The 21,681-nt window shown below is 41.6% G+C and overlaps 1 protein-coding gene across 2 annotated transcripts in view; it reads left to right on the top strand.

Moving 5' to 3' along the window:
* Positions 1-21,681, top strand: part of cdc42se2 (CDC42 small effector 2) — a 193,122-nt gene that overhangs the window by 72,184 nt on the left and 99,257 nt on the right. The window lies entirely within an intron of this gene.

The raw sequence follows: 21,681 nt of genomic DNA, 5'->3' as shown, positions 1-21,681 counted from the left end.
TGGTGAATCTGTGGAATTCTCTGCCCAATGAAGCAGTGGGGGCTACCTCAGTAAATATATTTAAGGAAGGTTGGATAGATTTTTGCATAGTAGAGGAATTGAGGGTTATGGGGAAAAGGCAGGTAGGTGGAGATGATGTTGTGGCCAGATCAGTCATGGTCTTATTGAATGGCAGAGCAGGTTCGATGGGCCGGATGGCCTACTCCTGCTCCTATTTCTTATGTTCTTATGTAAACACTGTGGCACAATTGTGTTGAATGCTGAACTGAAATCCAGAATCAGCATTCTGACATAAGCAACACACACACACACACACACACACACACAATGCTGGAGGAGTTCTGAGTTCCTCCAGCATTTTGTGTGTGTTGCTCTGGATTTCCATCATCTGCAGAATCTCCTGTGATTGTGACATAAGTGTCCTTGTTTTCTGGGTTTGTCAGGGCCAAGTGCATGACAGATGCTATGGCCTTGGTTGTCGAGCGGTTCTGTTGGTGAGCATGGTGGCGAATGGAATATTTGTGGCAGGAATGGAGTTGTTGATGTGTGCTAATTAAATCACTTCATGAAGATTGCTGTCAGTGCGGTCGTGTGGTAGTGGTATAGTTCTGAAGATATAGAGGTGTGGTATCATTTGGCATTAGGATCAGCACGGCATCGTGGTATGAATGGCCTGTCCAGTGCTGTAGTGGTCTATATTCTCTGGGCGGTCAACTCATTCAGCTCTCTTTATCTTGATGCAGTAACAGTGGTTGGCTGGGAATTGCAGCAATGAGTGAAGGGAACAGGTTGCTGATCATGGCCCGGTGATGTCCTGAACACTGTAAGAAGAGGCAGAGAATATATAAACTGGTGTAATCATGTGCCCTAACTGAAACAAAAATGATATCCATTACTGGATTTCCCGCACTATAAAAAGACAGTTCAGAATTTGCGCCGTGTTGTTTGGAAGTATGAAAATAAAGGCTCAAACTCAGGACACCTGATGGTCAAACAATGAAGATTGTGGTCCCATGAGAATTTAAAATGGTGAGCGCTGAAGAAAGGTAGAATCAGATTTTTCCCAGTGCTCTTGGGTTACAAGAACTGTGTGGGTGAAATAGGTGATGAGATCGGGCTAATCGATTCAAAACTGAGTTTGATTTATAACAGGAGAGCAAGAAAATCATCTCTGCCAAAACATCCTGTGACTGGAATTCGTACAAAGGACACAAAGCATGTCAGCATTTGATTATGTGGGTTGATGAATCAAAAAAGGAGTGAGAAGATTTATTGCTTCAGGGACATTTTTGTTCACAAGCAGGGTAATTATTGACCAAACTGGTTCAGGTGAACTGAACATTTTCTGCGTTGTGTTACCTTGCAGTCAATTTTGTATAACTACATTTCATTATGACTGTCAGCTTGGTAGTTAAAGAATAGGATTGGCTGCTCAGCGATCAGTTTTTTAAGTATAAATAATACACTCTGAATACACATTAGATTGGTCAGGATGAGGCTGTTGCTATGACTGGCCTTGTGATCAATTACAGTATATTGTAGAAGTGAAAGAGGAAACAGCAGCTTTCAAAATAAAATGATCAAACAGGATCGTTGAAACCTTCCCAACCCAATATATAATAAATCGATCTATTAAAGCATTGCATATTGGAGCTAAAATGATAAAGTCATGACTAGTGCTTCTGTTTTACTGTTTTGTTGCGTGGGCCGTGATTGGTTTGGTAGAGGAAAGGGCTCTACTCCCATCCCTCCACATCTCAGTGTAGAGTGCTCTAGGCTTCGGACTACTATGTGTTTTGTTGTGTAATAATGTGCTTGAAAATACGGACGGAGATCTGGAGATTGTGCAGGGACTCAGAATGGGTTTAATGTGTTTCGTTGTGTAATAATGTGCTTGAAAATACAGACAGAGATCTGGAGACTGTTCAGGGACTCCAAACCCCTGGTTACATATGCACCAAAATTATTTAGGCATAGTTGGCATGTGGTCAGAGGAATAAACAGTGCTTGGGATTTCATTGCTGGGCTTGCTGAAAGGAAGGGTGAGTCCAAGCCTCCTCAGTAAAGTGGGATCAAACAATGAGACAGAGATGTATTGGGGGACCGGAGTTCAGTCTGTTAGTTCGGTGAAGGCGTCAATCAGCTGAGTGGGTTTAAGTCCACACAACCTCCAGAGTAGCCTATCCTCATGTGCGCAAGTGTGGTGAGGGCAGTACTATGAGAAAAGTCTGTTTGCAGCAACTTCACTGGCACGCAGGTTCAGACAACACACAAAACATATATTATATAAGATAGAGAAAAGAGAGAAGGCTGTGAAAAGCCATACTTAGGGGGGAAAAAAACAGTCTGAGACAAGTGCTCAGTAATGCGACAGGATCTGTCCTGCTGAGGTAGGGTCAGGGTTAGTAGCTGTTCCTGAACCTAGTGGTGTGGAACTTCAGGTTCCTATACCGCCTGCCTGACGGGTAGCAGAAATAAGAGAGCATTGCCGAGATGGCGGGGATGCTTGGTGGCAGATGTCGCCATCTTGAGTCAGTTTCCATGTAGATGCCATCGCAGACATCCCACCACTCCCGGAAGTTCCGGGAGTCTCCCGCAAATTGATAGTGGCTCCCCGACGCTCTGAAATTATATACAATATCCCGGAAATCGATTATTTTGAGAGAGAGAGAGCGAGAACGGGCATCCTGATTGGTCTCTCTTCGTGCTAAGTGGACCTATCAGTTTTCTCTGTGGGCGGGCTTTACAGTCGACCTCAAAAATAATGACACTGTTGCTCGCTGCACTGTTTGCAACTGTGACTTTTCTATTGCCCATGGTGGGTTAAAGTGTAAAAGACATGTTGAGGTGAGTCTAACAGGTGTCATTTGTTCATTAGCATAGCTAACATTATTTAAACTAGCTGGCTAGCTGCTAAGGAGCTACTCTATTGATGTCCTACGTGATGAGGCCAAACTCCCTGTAGACTTGCTTAAAGGTGTAATAGAATAAACATGATAATATAAAATAATATAATAAAGTACATATCTTAATGTCACATTTTCTGCATATACCCAACTTGGTTTACAGATTAGACAAAATCACTAAACAAAGTATTACATACACCCTTGGAGGTCGACCGGGGGTGGGGGGGGGGCGGGGGGGGTGATATAGGGTGGTGGGGGTGCTACCTCCCTGAAATGAGTTTTTGCAGGGTGGGATGTCTGCAGTCCATGATGGAAAGGGCTATGCCCATAATGAACAGGGCTGTTCCACTAATGTATGCAGACATCTCAGTACAGATCCAGGGGAGGTGCTGCTATGCGGGGGTGTCATTCACTAGATGAAATGAGAAAGCAACAACACTTCCACACCCAGAGGTGGATGTAAAAGGTAACACTAAATGAAGGAAGGTGAACTTCTTGTTATCTCTGGGGCATTACCCATTCTCAAATAACATACAGATTGGGCTGGACATTCAGCGTCCTGTTGCTCGCTCCTTGTGAACAGAAAGATAAGTTACTATTGTGAACTCTAGCTGTATGTTACATCTGTGAGATGGTACATCAAAGTTCTGCAAGTTTGCCAAAAGGCAGTCATGCTAATCACAAACAAAAGAAGATTTGCAGATGCTGGAAATCCAAAGCACCACACACAAAATGCTGGAGGAACTCAGCAGACCAGGCAGCATCTATGGAAAAGAGTACCGGCGACATTTCAGGCCGAGACCCTTCAGCACGACCGGAGGAAAAAATGATGAGGAGTCAGTGTTAGAAGATAGTGGGAGGGGAGGGAGAAATGCAAGGTGATAGGTGAAACCAGGAGGGGGGGAGGGTGATGGTGAAGTAAAGAGTTGGAAAGTTGATTGGTGAAAGAGATACAGGGCTGAAGAAGGTGGAATTCAATAGGAGAGGACAGAAGGCCATGGAAGAAAGAAAAGGGAGGAGGAACACTAGAGGGAGGCGATGGGTAGGAAAGGGGATAAGGTGAGAGAGGGAAAAGGGGATGGGGAATGGTGAAGAGAGGTGGAGGGGGACGTTACCAGAAGCTTGAGAAACCGATGTTCATACCATCCAGTTGGCGGCTACCCAGACAGAATATAAGGTGTTTCTCCTCCAACCACTGGGTGGCCATTGGAAGATCCTGCTTTTGGTGAGACCCGACAGAGATTGGGAGACCACTTCACCGAGCACCTATGCTCTGTCCGCCAGAAAAAGCAGGATCTCCCATTTTAATTCCACTTCCCATTCCCAATCCGACGTGTCAATCCACGGCCTCCTCTACTGTCGCGATGAGGCCACACTCAGGTTAGAGGACCAACACCTTATATTCCGTCTGGATAGCTTCAAACCTGATGGCACAAACATCGATTTCTCGAACTGCCGGTAATGCTCCCCCCCCCTCCCCACCTACACCATACCAAATCCCCTTTTCCAACTTTATTTCTTTGCTTCCCTTTAGTGCTGCTCCTCCCCTTTCTTTCTTCCATGGCGTTCTGTCCTCTCTTATCAGATTTCTCCTTCTGCAGCCCTGTATCTCCTTCACCAATCAACTTCCCAGCTGTTTACTTCACACCTTTCCCCCTTCCATTTCACCTATCACCTTGTGTTTCTCTCTTCCCTCTCCCTACCTTCTCACTTTCACTCCTCGTCTATTTTCTCTCCAGTCCTGCTGAAGGGTCTCGGACCGAAATATCGACTCTACTTTTTTTCCATAGGTGTTGCCTGGCCTGCTGAGTTCCTCCAGCATTTTGTGTGTGTTGCAGTCATACTAATGCTAACTAATAAACCTTTGACCTCACTTTGATTAAACGGCTGCACAGATCTGTGCCTTGAGAACAGTGCAACCTCAAATGTAGGAGTTAGTCTTTTCCAGAGGGTGAAGGTGAGGTCAAGGGTTAAAGGGCCAACTACATCACTCATTCTGGATAGTCTGGTGGTTGTTCTTATCTCACAAATATGACTATCTTTTTTTTTATTTCAAGGGACTTTCATTGACATTAGTATTGTTCCAATAGCCAACCTACAAAGGTATGTTGCCTTCTTTGGGATGTGGTGCACCTGCACTGAAGGACAGGTTTGTCTGAAGTCAGCCCTCCCGCTTCCCATCCCGTTTTAAGTGTTGTTTTCTGATCTCCCATCTAAGACCTTGTGTGACAGGAGGCATTTGTTGGCAAGGGAATTGCAAAGGAATGTTTGGTCTTCTCAAGCAACACACACAAAATGCTGGTGGAACACAGCAGGCCAGACAGCATCCTTAGGAAGAAGCACAGTCGACGTTTCGGGCCGAGACCCTTCGTCAGGACTAACTGAAAGAAGAGATAGTAAGGGATTTATTTTTTCCTTTTTTTTCCTCTCTCTCTTTTTTCTTTCTCTGTCCCTCTCACAATTACTCCTTGCCTGCTCTCCATCTTCCTCTGGCACTCCCCTCCCCCTTTCTTTCTCCCTAGGCCTCCTGTCCCGTGATCCTCTCCCTTCTCCAGCCTTGTATCCCTTTTGCCAATCACCTGTCCAGCTCTTAGCTCCTTCTCTCCTCCCTCCTGTCTTCTCCTATCATTTTGGATCTCCCCCTCCCCCTCCCACTTTCATATCTCTTACTATCTCTTCTTTCAGTTAGTCCTGACGAAGGGTCTCGGCTCGAAACGTCGACTGTGCTTCTTCCTAGAGATGCTGTTTGGCCTGCTGTGTTCCACCAGCATTTTGTGTGTGTTGCTTGAATCTCCAGCATCTGCAGATTTCCTCGTGTTTGGTCTCCTCACGTGATTTTTCTTTAATATGTTCTATGCACAGTAGTGAATAGAAGGCTGGGTATTGCAGATTCTAATGAGCACCCTGCACAGCAGGTGAACCCATTAGAACATCATTATACCATGATATCAGACAAAACTGGCACTGCTTTGATGTGCATGTGACGTAACAGAGCAACGTCCACCCCATTACCTTGGCATATCCCATCACGTTCTTTTAGATGCAGGTTTCTTACTCTTCCCACCCTTGTCCCCAACCTGCTTTCAAACCAGAAACTCGCACTGCAGGTTGAGCAAGAGGCTCTCCAGGCCCTGAGCTACATGTGAAACTAAAAACAAAATGCCCATGCTGGTGATCCGAAGTAAAACCGGTAAATGCTGGAAGTGGTCAGCGGGTCAGGCAGCATCAGTAGAAAGAAAAACAAAGTGAACATTTTCAAGTCAAAGCTCTGGTAGAGCGTCTTTAATCTGAAACATTAACTGTTTCTTTTTCTAAAAATGCTGCTAGACTTGCTGAATGTTTCCAACCCTTACTGCATTTTATTGTAGAGATTGGTTCTTTTGGCTTCAATTGGCAAAATGTCAATTTAGAAACAGCCAGTAATTCACTTCCTCAGGTTATTTATGTTCCCGAAGTTGGGGAGTCCAGAACCAGAGACCACAGTTTAAGAATAAGGGGTAGACAATTTAGAACGGAGTTGAGGAAAATCTTTTTCACACAGAGGGTTATGGTTCTGTGGAATGCTCTGCCTCAGAAGGCAGTGGAGGCCAATTCTCTGGATTCTTTCAAGAAAGAGTTAGATAGAGCTCTTAAAGATAGTGCAGTCAAGGGATATGGGGAGAAAGCAGGAAAAGGGTACTGATTGTGGATGATCAGCCATGATCACAGTGAATGGCCTACTCCTGCACCTATTGTCTATTGCCTATTATTTTCTTGGGCAGGGAAAAATGTTGGGATAATGGGAATATGAGAAGGAAGATAGACCATGATTGTATTGAATGCTGGAGCAGGTTTGAAGGGCCAAATGATTCAAATAAAGCATCTTTTAGATGGACTTCAGTAGCATGTTGATCCTTTATTTTCTAAATTGCTGACCTTTTCTACTCCGTTTGCTGTATTGAGGACTTTATTTGCAAAGATGGAAGATCTTTATCAAGCTCTTTCAACATTTTCTTTAAGTCCTATTGATGGTCTTTCTCCCATCAGCCCAGTTTATACAGAGTAATGAAGCAAGCTGAAGCAGAGTAAATAAAATGGTTCCACTCCACTTCACTTCCTCATTTGCAGAAGGAAGTAAACTGTAACAGCATTGTTTACGGGGAGGTGCAGTTCTACCCTTCCTCATTAATCTGCACACAATTGCACCTGTCATTATGGAGCTTGCTTTCTCCCCCTCTCCTTGAACTTTTCTTCTCATCACCTCTGTATTCTAAGCTTTAACTTCCTGTCGCTAGATTCTTAAACTATATGCTAGGCTTCTTTTTCATAACCTCTCTATACATTGATGGAGATGTACAAGATTGTCAGATTTCCTCTCAACCTCTTCCAGTGCAAGGACAACATTCTTGTCATCTAACGGTGAACAAAAACAAAGTTGAGCCCATGAACAGAACTGCTGTGAAACGGGACAGAAATGAGAATTGGAGATGTGAGTCACCACATCGATTTACCAGGATGTTTCCTGCATTGAAGGGCTTGAGTTCTGGGAGGGATTAAATAGATTAGTCCAGTGATTGCCAATGGGGGTGGTTACATGTCCTAAGGGGACGTTAGGGGAAATAGAAGTCACTGGGGGATGTTCAAGATTCTTGGCTGGGACGGTAAGCGGCACCCTGACTTGAGGCACTGACTGTGTCAACTCACTGCCATCATCAACATCCTGTTTGTGTTAATATTTTATTTTAATTTAGCCCTGTTAATAATGGATAAATACGTACTCCGCGATCTCTGAAGGATAAAGCCTTAAGTTCTAACCCCACTAAGAAACAAAAACCACAGAAAGTGCACCAATACAATGTCACACACCTGGAATACGGTTTTATTCTGTTCCTATCAGATAAGCAAAACCCCATGTGTCTTATTTGTAATACTGTACTGTCTAATGAAGCCATGAAACCATCAAGATTGCAGGAACACTTCTGTAAAAGACACCATGAAAAGGCTACTTATGGTATTACTCAGTCCCAGAAGATGAAAGAAGCATTTGAAAAGTGCTGCACACTCAAGTCATTTGCCAAGAAAGTAAAAATGACCTTGACAGTGGTCTCATTGCTTCTTATAACATTTCCAAAATGATAGTAAAGTGTGGAAAAACTCATATTTGGTGAAAAATTAATAATGCCTGCTATATCAAAAGTGCTCACCAGTGTTCTCAAAATGGATACCAGTATTTTAAAATCAATTCCTCTGAGTAATAACTCTGTAGCTCATCGTATTGATGAAATGAGTGAAAACATTAAGTATCAACTATGCACGGAGCTACAAAAAACGGAATTTGGGACACAGCTGGATGAGTTAACTGTGCGAGACCACGAGGCATTGCTAATGGAATTTGTATTATTTATTAAATATGGAAACGTTTATGAAGAGATTCTCTTGTAAAAAGTTAAAAATAAATATCAATGGAGAATCAATCTACGACGAGCTCAAAATGTATACTGAGGACAAAAGTATTCGATTTGGAACATGATTTCTTGTGCAACAGATGGAGCACCATATATGACAGATCACCATGCTGGTTTAGTGGTCTTTATGAAAAAAGAAATTCCAAGTCTGTTTGCAATCCATTGTGTAATTCATCATCAACATCTCTCAGCCAAAAACCTCAGCCAGTGGCTTATTTCAAGCATGACTCTTGTAATATCTGCTGTCAGCAAAATTAAAGCTCATCCATTAAATAGCAGAATTTTGGCCATTTTGCTAAGATAACAATGAATAGTTTGAACAATTGCTTCTTCACAGTAAAATGTGTTGGTTGTCAAAAGGCTGTTACTTAAAACGTTTCTTTGATTTTTTTTTGACACTGGTTGATTTTTTGCTCAAAGCAGACAAGAGCTTGGGAATTGCAGGGTGAGAATTTCAATTTAATCCAGGCGAGAAGTGCAGGGTCCACTTTTATTGGAAAATTGGAAATATATAAGCAAAATATGGGGAGACGAACGTTCTCACAATTTCTCTACATGCAAAGTATGGCACTCTCTCTTACAGACGGTGATTTGCAAGTGTGCTTCTTACACCTGCAGGCACTGAAGAAGGATTTTCAGAATCGATTCAAGGATATTGAACGATCTGGAAATTCCAGACTTGTATATAACCCATTTATTTGCAAGATAGAGGAACAGGAAGGGAGCTTGCAAGAAGAAATGATCGAAATTTAGAATGAAAAAGCAAAAATGCTTTTCCAAAATGTCAGCTTCTGTGGTATGTGGCTACACTGCCATACAAAGTTTCCTGGTCTTTGGAGAAGAGCCAAACTGCTCTTCATTGCATTTCCATCCTCCTACTTTGTTGAAAGAGGCTTCACATACTCACAAAAACAGAAACCGCTTGTACATTGTTATGCGTGGAGACTTAAGGCTTTCGCTGTCACAACTTGAACCAGGAATTTCAACTCTTGCTAAAAACCATCAAGCTCAGGGATCACTTTGCTGTACAGCACACAGGTATGTGTTAGCTAGGTTTAAAAACAAATAAAAATTTAAAGCACAATCGTTTTTTTCATGTTAGCATCTGGTAGACATGTTTTTACACTATGGGTGGCACCGGAAAGTATATTGTGCCTAAAGGAGGGGTTGGCAGGTATGAAAGTGCTTTAGATGATTGGACTTAAGAAAATTGGGAAACGCTGGATTAGTCCAAAGTACCTGTTTCAGAGCTCTACAGCTCTATGAATCTCTGTGATTCTATCACAGTGGCAGGTTGAAGGAGAAACAAGCAATGAAATTCATTTCCTTTCCTGAGAAATTATAACATTTTGGGTATCATTTCGATTCCATTGTTTTATTGATAAATGTTTACCCTGTGATTTTAGTCATTTTTAAAGAATCCTGAGGTTGAAGCAGCTGAAAGCCGTTTCAAGAAAAAAGCTTAACCTATGTTGCAAAAATATCTACTGTAATAATCGGAAAGTAGAATCTGTAAATAAAATGAGTTTGCTAAAACATTAATAATGCAGATAGGATTTTCAAATATAACTTATGTAATAGCTTTATTATTTGGGTGAGGGGAAGGAGAGTTGTGAGTGCACCCACTAAAATGTATGTTTTACAGTTCAAATTTCCCTTCCACCTGATAAAGCAGTTAGCCTTTATGCCGCACATTAGGTTAGTGACTTTCAAGTTGTTTGAAGAAGCTGATGGAGGGCCCAGAATTTGTAACCCCAGATGGACCTTGTACACTATGTAGCTAAGGCAAAAACTCCCTATTTTTGTATTTCATTCCCTTAGGAATAAATGCTCATCTTGTTAACTTTCTGATTTGTTTGCAGTATGTACAAACCAGCTTTTTGCAAAATTTGCACTGTGCCTTTTATAGTATCTTTGATAATAGATTCCAGAGTTTTTCCTACAACAAATGTTAAGAGCATGGCACTGCTTCCCTTTTTGTGTAAATTCACTATTTTCCCATCTAATGGATCCTTTCCTGAATCTAGGGAATTCTGTAAATTTAAAGCCATCTTATCCACTATCCCATTTAGCCATTTCTTTTAAGACCACTGAGATGAAGTCTATCAGGCAGGAGCCAGAAACCTGTCAGCCCATAGTACTATTGGTCAGTACTATTTTCCTTGTGATTTAAATTTTCCTGAGTTCCTCCCTCCCAGCTTCTGATTTACATCTATTTCCAGGTGGTTATTTACACCATCCAAACATTGGGACTCACAAATTATTGTCCAGCCGCCTCCCCATCACATTCAACTGCATCAGCTTTGTTAAGTATTTCACTGTTGACATCCTGGAAGACACCTGTAACTAGAAACTGAATTGGACCAAGCATGAAAATACTGTTCCTATAGCACTGGTCAGAGATAGGATATCTATTGGAGGGTTTCTCATCACTTGACTGTTTAAGCCCTTTCCAACATCCACAAGCAATATATCAAGAATTTCATGGAATTCTTGGTCAACACAGAAGAATCATGGCAACTTCCAAGGCAAAGCAGAATGATTGGCAAATCTTTTGCCTCTCTCCCTATACCACTATCAAACGATGAATGCAGTGTGAATCATCTGTAAAATGCAATGCATTTAAGCTATTTCAGTAGCCCCTCTGATCTTCACCATTGAGAAGGACATGGTATCACCACTCCTAGTAAGTTCTTTACAAACCGCACATCATCTTAGCCTACAAATAAGTCGCCACTTTATAATTGTTATTTGGTTAAAATTATATAAGTTCTTATGCAAAAACACTGAAATCTAAAGCACTTCCATGGTTGAGGGAGGAAAATCTCCACTATCTTAAGCATAGAAATTAAATGCTGATCTTTCTGATGTCCTCATTTTATAAATGATTAGGTTTAAAATATAGTGTACATTATACAGAACAATTTAACACCTGCACTTGGTGGGGTCTTATTATGTTAAATAGAGCAGAAGAATTCTAGTTATGCCAATCACCCTACGTAAAGGAATGCAAGAAATAGATGTACTGCTTGACAATTTTGCTCCTTTATTCCCACTTCACCATTTATTAATATCATAGATGATGTTTTATTTCAGTCCCCCATATCTTTTAATTCCCTTAACATGTAAAAATATGATCTGTGTCTTTAATGGGGTCTGTGATTCGGGCTTCCAGATCATCTTGGATAGAATATTACAAGCATTCACCGACCCCTGGTGAAGAAATTTCTACTTAGTTCCGGAGCTAGGGAGGGAACTGGACTAGCAGGGCTTGCACTTCATTATCTGCTCAATTTGCATTGGCTCCAACATTGAACAACCCATCCAGGATTATACATTTAGACTAATTTGTTGTGGTTCCAGAAAATTGTTGCCTATAGAACTTCATCCCAGAATGAATTGCTCCCTTAACAAAAAGAAGGAGGGAAAGTTAAATGATCTCATGGTTATAGGCTTACAGATACAACAGATTTCTGTAGAGAATACTGTTTTACAGTTGATTGATATGAATGAAATTTTGTATTGATGATTCCATGCTTTTTAAAATAGATTCATTGTGAAGTGATTTTAAATTTGTCATGCAAAATTGACACTTAATGCTCTTGCTTTGGAGAGAATTGCACAGAGTTACAGTTGACACTATCCATTCAGATTAGAGAAAATATAAGCTTCTGACAATGGTGTTATGCTTCATATCCTCAGCTTATTCAAAGTGAAATACATACGTATGAAATTAATAGTGGCAAAAAAGTATTAGTATTTCCATCTGAAAATAATATAGCATGAGTTTCATGGTTGTAATTTGTTGCACAGATAGTTAAGCAATAATCCTAAGTAATTTCTCCTGTAATCCACTTATGATTTTGAAGGAATTAGATTTTCAGTCTGTCTTTTCTTGCCTGATTACTCATCACTCATTTTATGCTGGATGCATAGAAATTCCCAGGATATTGCTTATCCTGTTTTGATACCATTCCTCTGGAATCTCCGTGAATCCTTTGAAACTAGAACAAGTAATAAGCGCAAAAGTTTACAAAAATTAATAGGCTTTTTGATGTCTGAAGAGGAAAGAGGGTCAAGCATTTTTGTCCTTGTTTTATACCAGTAAACGTACATATGAAATGATCTGCATCCAATGTCTGCAAATATTTCGTAGTTATATTCTAAACAACTAATGAATGCTAAATTTCCTTAATATCACTGTTCTTGGAGTCAGTTTGTCAAATAAATGTGAATCTATGTTGCTAGCTGTGCATGACATTATGTCTAGATATATTATCTTTTCAAGTTATCAAAGCCCACCCAAATTTTGAAAATCATCCTATCTTGGTCCTCAGATGGAGATATAATGTAAAGATTTTTACTCCTCATATATTTGAAGGATGTAAGAAATAAAGTCAATTCAATTCAATTATTCCAGAGATTTGTATAGCTGCCTTGGAACTCACAAGAATGTGCTCCAGCACGTAATAACAGTCCATTATCAATTCAAAATATGGGCAACTTATCAGTGCTTTACTATTTCCACAGTAATACAAGGGACGGTGGCTAGTTCATCAGCAGTATTCATAATGTGTTACTAAAACAATTAAAAACAGTAAACCCACTTCTTTCCCCAACTCTCTTTTATAATATGGGAAATATAATGCAAGTTTGACATTCAGGAAGAATTTTTCAATATTATGCAAGGCATTTGCCTAGTGCAGAAGATGGTTTGAGATGACATTTAAAAGATGCATCAGGGAATCAGTGCATGAACAACAAATGTCCACCATCTCCCCTTTCAGCATTTCCTGCCCTGTCTGCGAAGATCCTGAAGATCCAATATTGGCCTCAGCCATCACCTCAGAACACAGAATGGAAGCAAATCATCTTCAATCCCAAAGGTCTGCCTGTGCAGAAATAGATTTCAAAGGCATACAGGTTCTCCGAGATGGCTACTTTCCCGGCACTTCATGGTGCTTGTGCTGGATGTGATCAGATGGAGAATTTACTGCACTTGACAGGCAAGGAGATTTCAAGATTGGAGTTTACCTGAGTGCCAAGAATCATGGTTATTGGTGACTACTCAATAACAGTCCTGTTTTTTTTTTGAAGTGAATGTGTCCTAGCCCTCCTGATATACAGAATATTATAAAAAAGATGATTTTCGGGAGCCTGAAGGTACATCTTCCAAACCATTAAGAAGGGCCTTTCAGGAGGATCTCATATAGAATGCTTTCGTATAATGTTCTATTGCCACCTTGGCAAATATTGTCTTTATCTCCTATACTCAGCACAAGTTCACTGTAACCCTTCTTTTGAGCTGCAGTTAAATTTCCCATAACCACGCAGGAACGCTCTATGGACCCATTGTAATGGAAGGCTATGGCATTCTTAATTGGGCTATATATGTGGTGATGCATAATAAATTGTCCCTTTATTTTATTCTTTCAAATAAAATAAAGGGGCAATTTACAAGTGGTTAGGGCGTTGGGCTCACGATCTGAAGGTTGTGGGTTCGAGTCTCGGCCAGGGCAGCGTGTTGTGTCTTTGAGCAAGGCACTTAACCACACATTGCTCCAGTCCACCCAGCTGAAAATGGGTTCCGGAAAATGCCGGGGGTTAACCTCGCGATAGACTGGTGTCCTATCTGGGGGGCGGCGGGGGTAGTCTCGTACTCTCAGTCGCTTCACGTCACAGAAACCAGCATAAGCACGGGCCTGATGAGCCACAAGGCTCGGGACAGACTCTGACTTATTTTATTGTTTATGAACTACTCAGCAGATTTAATTTGTGCGATAAACTTTTCCTCACTGCACAATTAATATTCCAGTGTTCTTGAAATCTTGAGATTGTATGACCACTCTCTTCATTTTGTCCAGTGGATTCAATTGGTAAAGCATCTCTGGGTTCTTAACAGAGCTTCACCAAAGAAAATTTGGCACACAGCCACATTGAGGCATTTAGGACAGATGCCTAAAGGCTTCATCATATGATGAGGACAAATGCCTAAGTGTTTCATTGTGAAAATTGGTGTAAAATTTGGGAGTAGAATGGGTTGAGGCTCATTTGTGCAATTGCTGCTCCTAGTTGGTCCCACACAGATTCCAAGGAAAAGTGTGAGTTTCCTGAATAGCATAAGTTAGCATTAAAGAATGCATACTGCTTATTTTTTGAAACTTGTTGAAATTGCTTATGGGAGAGGGATTGTAATTCCTCAGTGGAAGATATTAATTAGGGTATTGACATCAATGGTGGCATCTATTCCACAGGGACCATGGTCGGAGCCATGGAACGAGTACTATACTTGGTAATTCAGGGAGCTGCATATAATATCCATTCCTTTATAGATCAAAAATAGATGTTTAACTTTATCAAATCATTGTTTTAGGAGTCTGTACCACCATAATTGATACAACTTTTTGACATTTTGGAATATGATTGCAGTGTGAATGCTGGAAATTGAGGGATATAATCCATGTGCATGCAAATGAGCACTTTAAAACAGCATCTTTGTCAACATTGGTAACATTCCTGTGCCACGCTGCTCCATGTTCTGTGTAATTTCTGTGCGGCATTAGCCTGGTTCTTGTGAACATTGGATGAAGAGCTGATCATATGCTGCCTTTCTCCTGTTGATGTTCATCTCCTTCATGAACAAGCTGCCTTTAACCAGCCGCAGCCATTGAACTTGATACTTGAAGACTGGTATCAATTATTAAAGGTCGCAGTGCTAATAGCCTAAAGCTGATCCCTAAAGACAATAACTTACAATTTGATGGAAGACTGGAGAAACTGTGTCTTTTTACACAGTTAGAGAACTAGTGAGGAAAAATATGGCCGATGTGACAAAAATGAACAAGTTTTATATGAATGTTGGGTATGGCAGAAGTAATAAATAGCCTGGAATAAATAGTGAATCGCTGGTATGACCAGATTATAATTCTTACAAAGAAGAATTCACTTCCTTCCTTCTAGGTTTCTCATTCCTGTACTGTTAATGTGCAGTGAGGATTTTAAGGTGCAGGTATAATTGGTTGTGCGATCTGTAATTCAAGATAATGCCATGATCATATACGATAATTAAATAGAAACTCTGTCAGTAAAACTATTAAATTATGCAGCTTGGTAGTTTAGATAATGGCAACTGGTGAGAAGGAAGAGGTTTCTTCTCCCTTGGGGCTACTTGCCCTTCAGAATGAATTTGCAGTCTTTTTCTAAAGCCAAAAACCTTTCAAAAATTAGATTTAAGGACAACCCAGGGCCTATCTGACTTCTAATCTCATCAAAACTGCTTGCTTTCAGTCCACTATGTGTACAAAGTGGAAAAGAATCTACAGTGTGTTCTGTCACCATGGTGAAGGTAATAAACCTCCAGATTATCAAAGATTCCTTAGGTCAGGGGGTCCTGCTTTTCATGACTGACCAATTAACTTCTTTTCAGCATTCATTGATGGTAAAAGACTGAAAAATCAAGCAAAACACACAATCCATGGACTGAGGAACCTTTTTAATTTGAGATTGTAATTTGTATAATAATTCTCAGGCCTCACCAAACTGATGTTCATGGAGTAATCATTATACTTTAACAAGTATTTTCAGTGGTATACTATGATTATGACTGGTATAGGTAGGCAGACAAAGGATGAATTTACAAGTTAGGCTTCCACATTTCTACTGATTGTTGTCAAATAAGCGAGTTGTAATTAATTTGTTTGAATATTTATTTATATATCCTTTGAAGAAACTCCTATTGGGTTCAGATGAGTTAAGACCAGCAATAAGGACATTATTCAAATTGAGCTTTTTTAAAATCTTTTTAACTTCTGACCTTCCTTTTGAAAAGCACATTTACATCAACAATTTGCTGAGATGATCTTTCAGTTCTCTTTTGTTCGTCTGGAAAGTGAAAAAAATATTATTACATCATCCAGTTTCAAAGAAAATTCAAATGTTAATGAAAATACGGAACCTTGTATGAGTGGAATGGGCCCATGATTTTCACTCCTGGTCCCCTTCGCTTTTGATAAACTCTCAATGGAGTCTACACAAAGACACCACTGACACAGTTTTCACTGACACGCTCCCAGCCACCAACAGTGGCTAAACACAAACAGTACTGTAGAAGCAGGTTTTCAGAAAGAGTTAAGGGGATATGCTTGTCAGGTCCCTGTTCATCATTGGGAATTCAACTCATATTTGGTCCCCAATAAGAAATACCTATTTCCTGAGGAGACTGAGGTCCTTTAACATCTGTCGGACGATGCTGAGGATGTTCTACGAGCCTGTGGTGGCCAGTGTTGTCATGTTTGCTGTTGTGTGCTGGGGCAGCAGGCTGAGGGTAGCAGACACTGACAGAATCAACAAACTCATTCGTAAGGCCGGTGATGTTGTGGGGATGGAACTGGACTCTCTGACGGTGGTGTCTGAAAAGAGGATGCTGTCCAAGTCGCATGCCATCTTGGACAATGTCGCCCATCCACTACATAATGTACTGGGTGGGCACAGGAGTACATTCAGCCAGAGACTCATTTCACCGAGATGCTACACTGAGCGTCATAGGAAGTCATTCCTGCCTGTGGCCATCAAACTTTACAACTCCTCCCTTGGAGGGTCAGACACCCTGAGCCAATAGGCTGGTCCTGGACTTATTTCCTGTCATAATTTACATATTATTATTTAATTATTATGATTTTATATTGCTATATTTATACTCTATTCTTGGTTGGTGCAACTGTAATGAAACCCAATTTCCCTCAAGATCAATAAAGTATGACTATGACTATGATTCACAGGGCATTCCCTCAATGCACCACTACCCCAATTAGCTTTGAGACACCATCCAAACCTATCTTCATTAGTCTTATCAACCTGACAATCTGTCAGCACGCACCCACAGCTATTCCACTTTAGCTTTCAATCCTACCCACCAATTACTGGTCTCAACCCCAGTCTGCTAATCTGATCCCTCACTGATCCCTAACTGCAGACCCTCACCTGGTCCACCTGCTCATTGTTTGGCCCTCATTCCAGGCCGTGGCATAGTCTGCCCTCTGTGTTACTAAACTCTCCTGCAGCAGGTCCTCGACTGAAGCGTCTCATGGCTGGCCTCAAAATGCCCACCTGATGCAGGAGCTGACCAATTTCAGAGCAATTGTCTAAGACACACTGACTTCGAAATTCATTTTCCTGTTTATTACTGCACTGAGGTGATTTTGCAAGAAATGTTTTGGACACGGATCCTCCACTGGGGAATAGTATGAGGCACATAACATTCCCTTTTAACTGATGGACACGTTTATCTGTGCACTTTGGAGCGTGCAAAAGGCGGGGGCAGGGCTGAATCTGGGGTTGGGATTCTTGGTGGGGAGGGAGAGCTGGTAATTCAGTGCTGTATTGGCTGAAGCTGTAGATTAATGGAGATTTTTTTAGATTAGGTTATGAGGACACTCAGTCCTCGTTTATTGTCATTTGGAAATGCATGCATTAAAAAATGATACAATGTTCCTCCAGTATGATATTACAGAAACACAAGACAGCCCAAGACTAAAACTGACAAAACCCACATAATTATAACATATCGTTACAACAGTGCAAAGCAATACCGTAATTTGATAAGAGCAGACCATGGGCACGGTAAAAAAAATTCTCAAATTCCCGATAGCCCCAACATCTCACGCAGACGGTAGAAGGGAGAAACTCTCCCTGCCATGAGCTTCCAGCGCCGCAAACTTGCCGATGCAGCATCCTGGAAGCACCCGACCACAGTCCGACACCGAGCACCATCTCTGCTGAGCGCTTTGACCCCGGCCCTGGCCGCCAAGCAACAGGCAAAACCGAGGATTCAGGGCCTTCCCCTCCGGAGATTTCGGATCACACAGTAGCAGCGGCAGCGAAACAGGCATTTCAGAAGTTTCACCAGATGCTCCCTCCGTGCTCTCACGTCTGTCTCCCTCAAATCAGAATTGTGCACAGCACCCTACTTGACAGATAACAGATATTCATCACCCGAGAAGCCGCACGCGCTGTGTCGCACCGCCATCTTCTCCAATGTCAACAATGACATTGTTGTCAGTGTCATGCTGGTTTGCTGAGAGGGCATCATGGTGGAGTTGGAGAGAAATCTTCTGGTTCTCCTACCTAAAGAGAACAAGTGACTTCAGTAAATATTAAAGAAGATCTTACTGGGTCAGTTTCCATTCACTAAGACATACTATGGAAATCCTCTTCTAACTAGCAATATAAAAGCATGTTTGCTGCTGGAAAGCCCAATGACAGGCACTCCTGGGAACAAATTTCCCAGCCAACGGTCCAAAGTCTTCTCCTTGGGGAACTATGTAGACCTATCATTGTTTGACACGGAAATAACCTCAGTGGTGCAAAGCTGATCCTCGACCATGAAGCTTGATTGAATTTCCAGAGTGGAGCCCTGCGACCCAGAACTGGTTAGCTCGAGAGAAGGGAAAAAAATATTCAGTTTCAGTTGCATAACAATGGGAAAAGCAACTGGGCAACAACTCTGAAAGTTTAGGCCAGTACAGTATCAGTGAGGTAATATGGATAGATTTTCTTGCAAAAAAGACAAAGCAGGGTTTTTATGCATTTTTAATTTTTTTTGGAGCTGTGAGTTGAGCCAAGATGTTTCATCACATGATTGTTTGTTATTCAGTCTGTGGGATTTGACCTGATTCTATGTTTAGATGCTGCTTTATTCTCCCAGACATTGCTGGTTCCGACATGGAAATTATTTAGAAATTTCTTATTTTTAGCATAGCTTGGTGATTTTGATGTTCCGTGGGGGTGGGTGGTGGTGCTTCATAAATCAGTGCATTCAGCATTTTAGTACTAGGATTCTAGATGTTACAAAGGTCTCTTGTGTGACAGAACTGCAATGCAGTATTGACATTTTAAAAAGTCTGATTGTATCCATTGGGGAAAAAAATGTTAGTTGGAATTTAATCTCTGATGGAAATGTGTGTGGTGGTTGAAGAATGAGGACAGACTTAAGACTGGTAGCAATGTGTGCTGCCGTCTTGCAGAGAGGATAATCAGGTTGCTGACACTTGCTATCAGAAACGTCACATGCACAATGATCACTGAGGGTCCCGTTAGCTCAAGTATCCAGCAAGAAGTCAGCAGTTTGGAATTTCCTCTAATGGGATAGCTTATGCCAGAGTTTTCTGTGAGAGGTTTAAATAGAAGTAGGCTGTTTATATCCAGTTTTTCAACTGTCACTTTACCAGCCTTCATTCAGGTACGGGTTTGGAAAATTCTCACAAAACCACTGTGAGTGGGAGTGGAAAAATGTACATAAGTTAAATTAAAAGGGATTTAGTAATGATTTCACAATAACAGGACAGTAGATCTGCAAGCCCTTGAGAAACTTATTAGCAGCCTCTTCTATATGGGCTGGAAGAGCTGGAAGTAGCAGGAATGTAGGAAGGGATAAAGATGTAAGCAAACATTTTAAATATAGAAAGAATTCTCTCATGATCTACTTAGTATGAGCAATCCAATTCCATTTTAACTCATTTTGGTGATCTGGGCAATGCTATCAAAGCCAGTATATATTGCCCTTGAGATAATGATGGTGAGCAGCTTTCTTGATCCACTTCAGTCCTTCCAATGAGGTTGATCACATAGTGGTGTTGAGTAAGGATGCACTAGCAGTTAGGGTTGAATGACACAGAAGGAGCAACGATCTATTTCCAAGTCAGGATGGTGCACAATTTGGAGGGAACCTACCCTGCTGTTCTTGACCTTCTTGGTGCCAGAGCTTGGAGACAGGCTACCCTCCGAGTAACTGCAGTGCCTTTTATAGATTGTGCACACATCATACATTGTTGCTGATGGGATGAATGTTTTCGGTGTTAGATGCTACTTTGTCCAGAATGACGTTGAGCTTCATAAGAATTGGTGGCAATGCACTTATGCAGGTAGGGGATAGAATTCTATCATGCCCCTGACCTGCAGTGCAGATGATGAAAAGAGCTAGGGATGTCAGGAGGTGAGTCGTTTGACGTGGGAAGCCGCGAAGCTGTTCTTATAGACACAATATTTAGTGACAGCACTAGGTGAATTTAGTGACAATGATCTTGCCTTTGAATGCTGAGTTAGTTGGTTAAACTTGAAGATAGTCTTAGCCTGACAGGAATATTCCTTGCTCCTTATCAGCACAAACTTGAATGTTATTTGTATGTTTCTGCATCTAGCTATGAGACTGCCTCAGTTCATGAGGACTTGCAAAAGGAAGTGAACATTCTGCTGCAGGCAGAGAAAAAGCCCACATCTAACTTGTGATTCAGAGTGGTTGGGTCTGGAAGCCACCATGAGGCAGTTGTGTCCTGTGACTAGAGGGATTGAGGTCCAGCAACCACAACCTTTTCCTGTGGTGTAATGTATGACTGTATCCACCTCTTCTTTCTGATGCTCATTGAGTTCAGTTCTGGCAGGGTTCCTCGATGCCGCACTTCATCAGATGTTGCCTTGACTCCGGTCATTCTCACCTGAACTCTGGAATCCACTCCTTTGAACCACATCTGGAGCCAAGGCAGTGAGGATGTTTGGAGCCTTGTGGTTCGTCTGGAACCTAAAGAGAACATCAGTGAATATCTATCTACCTATGTATTTATTTATTGAGATACAGCTTTGAATAGGCCTTTCCAGTTCTTTGAGCCATGACGCCACCAATCCCCCAATTTAAACCGAGCCTAATCAGGGGACAACTTACAATGACCAAGTAATTTACCAACTGGTATATCTTTGGACTGTGGGAGGAAACCAGAGCACCTGGAGGAAACTCATGCAAGTCAAGGGGAGAACGTACAAACTTGTTACAGGTAGTAGCAGGACTTGAACCCGTGTCGTCTGTACTGTAAAGCGTTGCGCTAACCACTACACTACGGCGCTGCGGTTACTGGTGAGTGGGTGTCACCAGACAGGAATATTGATGGCAGCCTCTGCTTGCTGTTTTGCTGATGATTGAGCTGCTTTGTAGTCAGACTGATTTTCGTGAACAGGATTTAGCCAGGCAGTGCTCCACATTGGCAGGCCAATGTCAATGTTGTTATCATATGGGAACAACTTGGCTAGAGGTACCACTACATCTGGGGTGTCGACTTGCAGTTCCATAGCTGTGGCGTTGCCTGGTGCATACCCTTCGTTGTATTAGCAGTCGTAGCCACTTCTTGGTCTCACGTGGAGTGAATCAGATTGATGGATTTTATAGCATGGAAATGGCTCTGTGAATTATCAATCTGGATTACTCCAGGGAATTGGGTTTGATCCTGGCCTCAGAGACTGCCCGTGTGAAGTTTGTACAGTCACCCCATCACTGCATTTACTTCAGC

This window comes from Mobula birostris, chromosome 17 (assembly GCF_030028105.1).
Source record: "Mobula birostris isolate sMobBir1 chromosome 17, sMobBir1.hap1, whole genome shotgun sequence".
Taxonomy (NCBI): domain Eukaryota; kingdom Metazoa; phylum Chordata; class Chondrichthyes; order Myliobatiformes; family Myliobatidae; genus Mobula; species Mobula birostris.
This window is presented reverse-complemented; position numbering and strand designations above follow the sequence as displayed.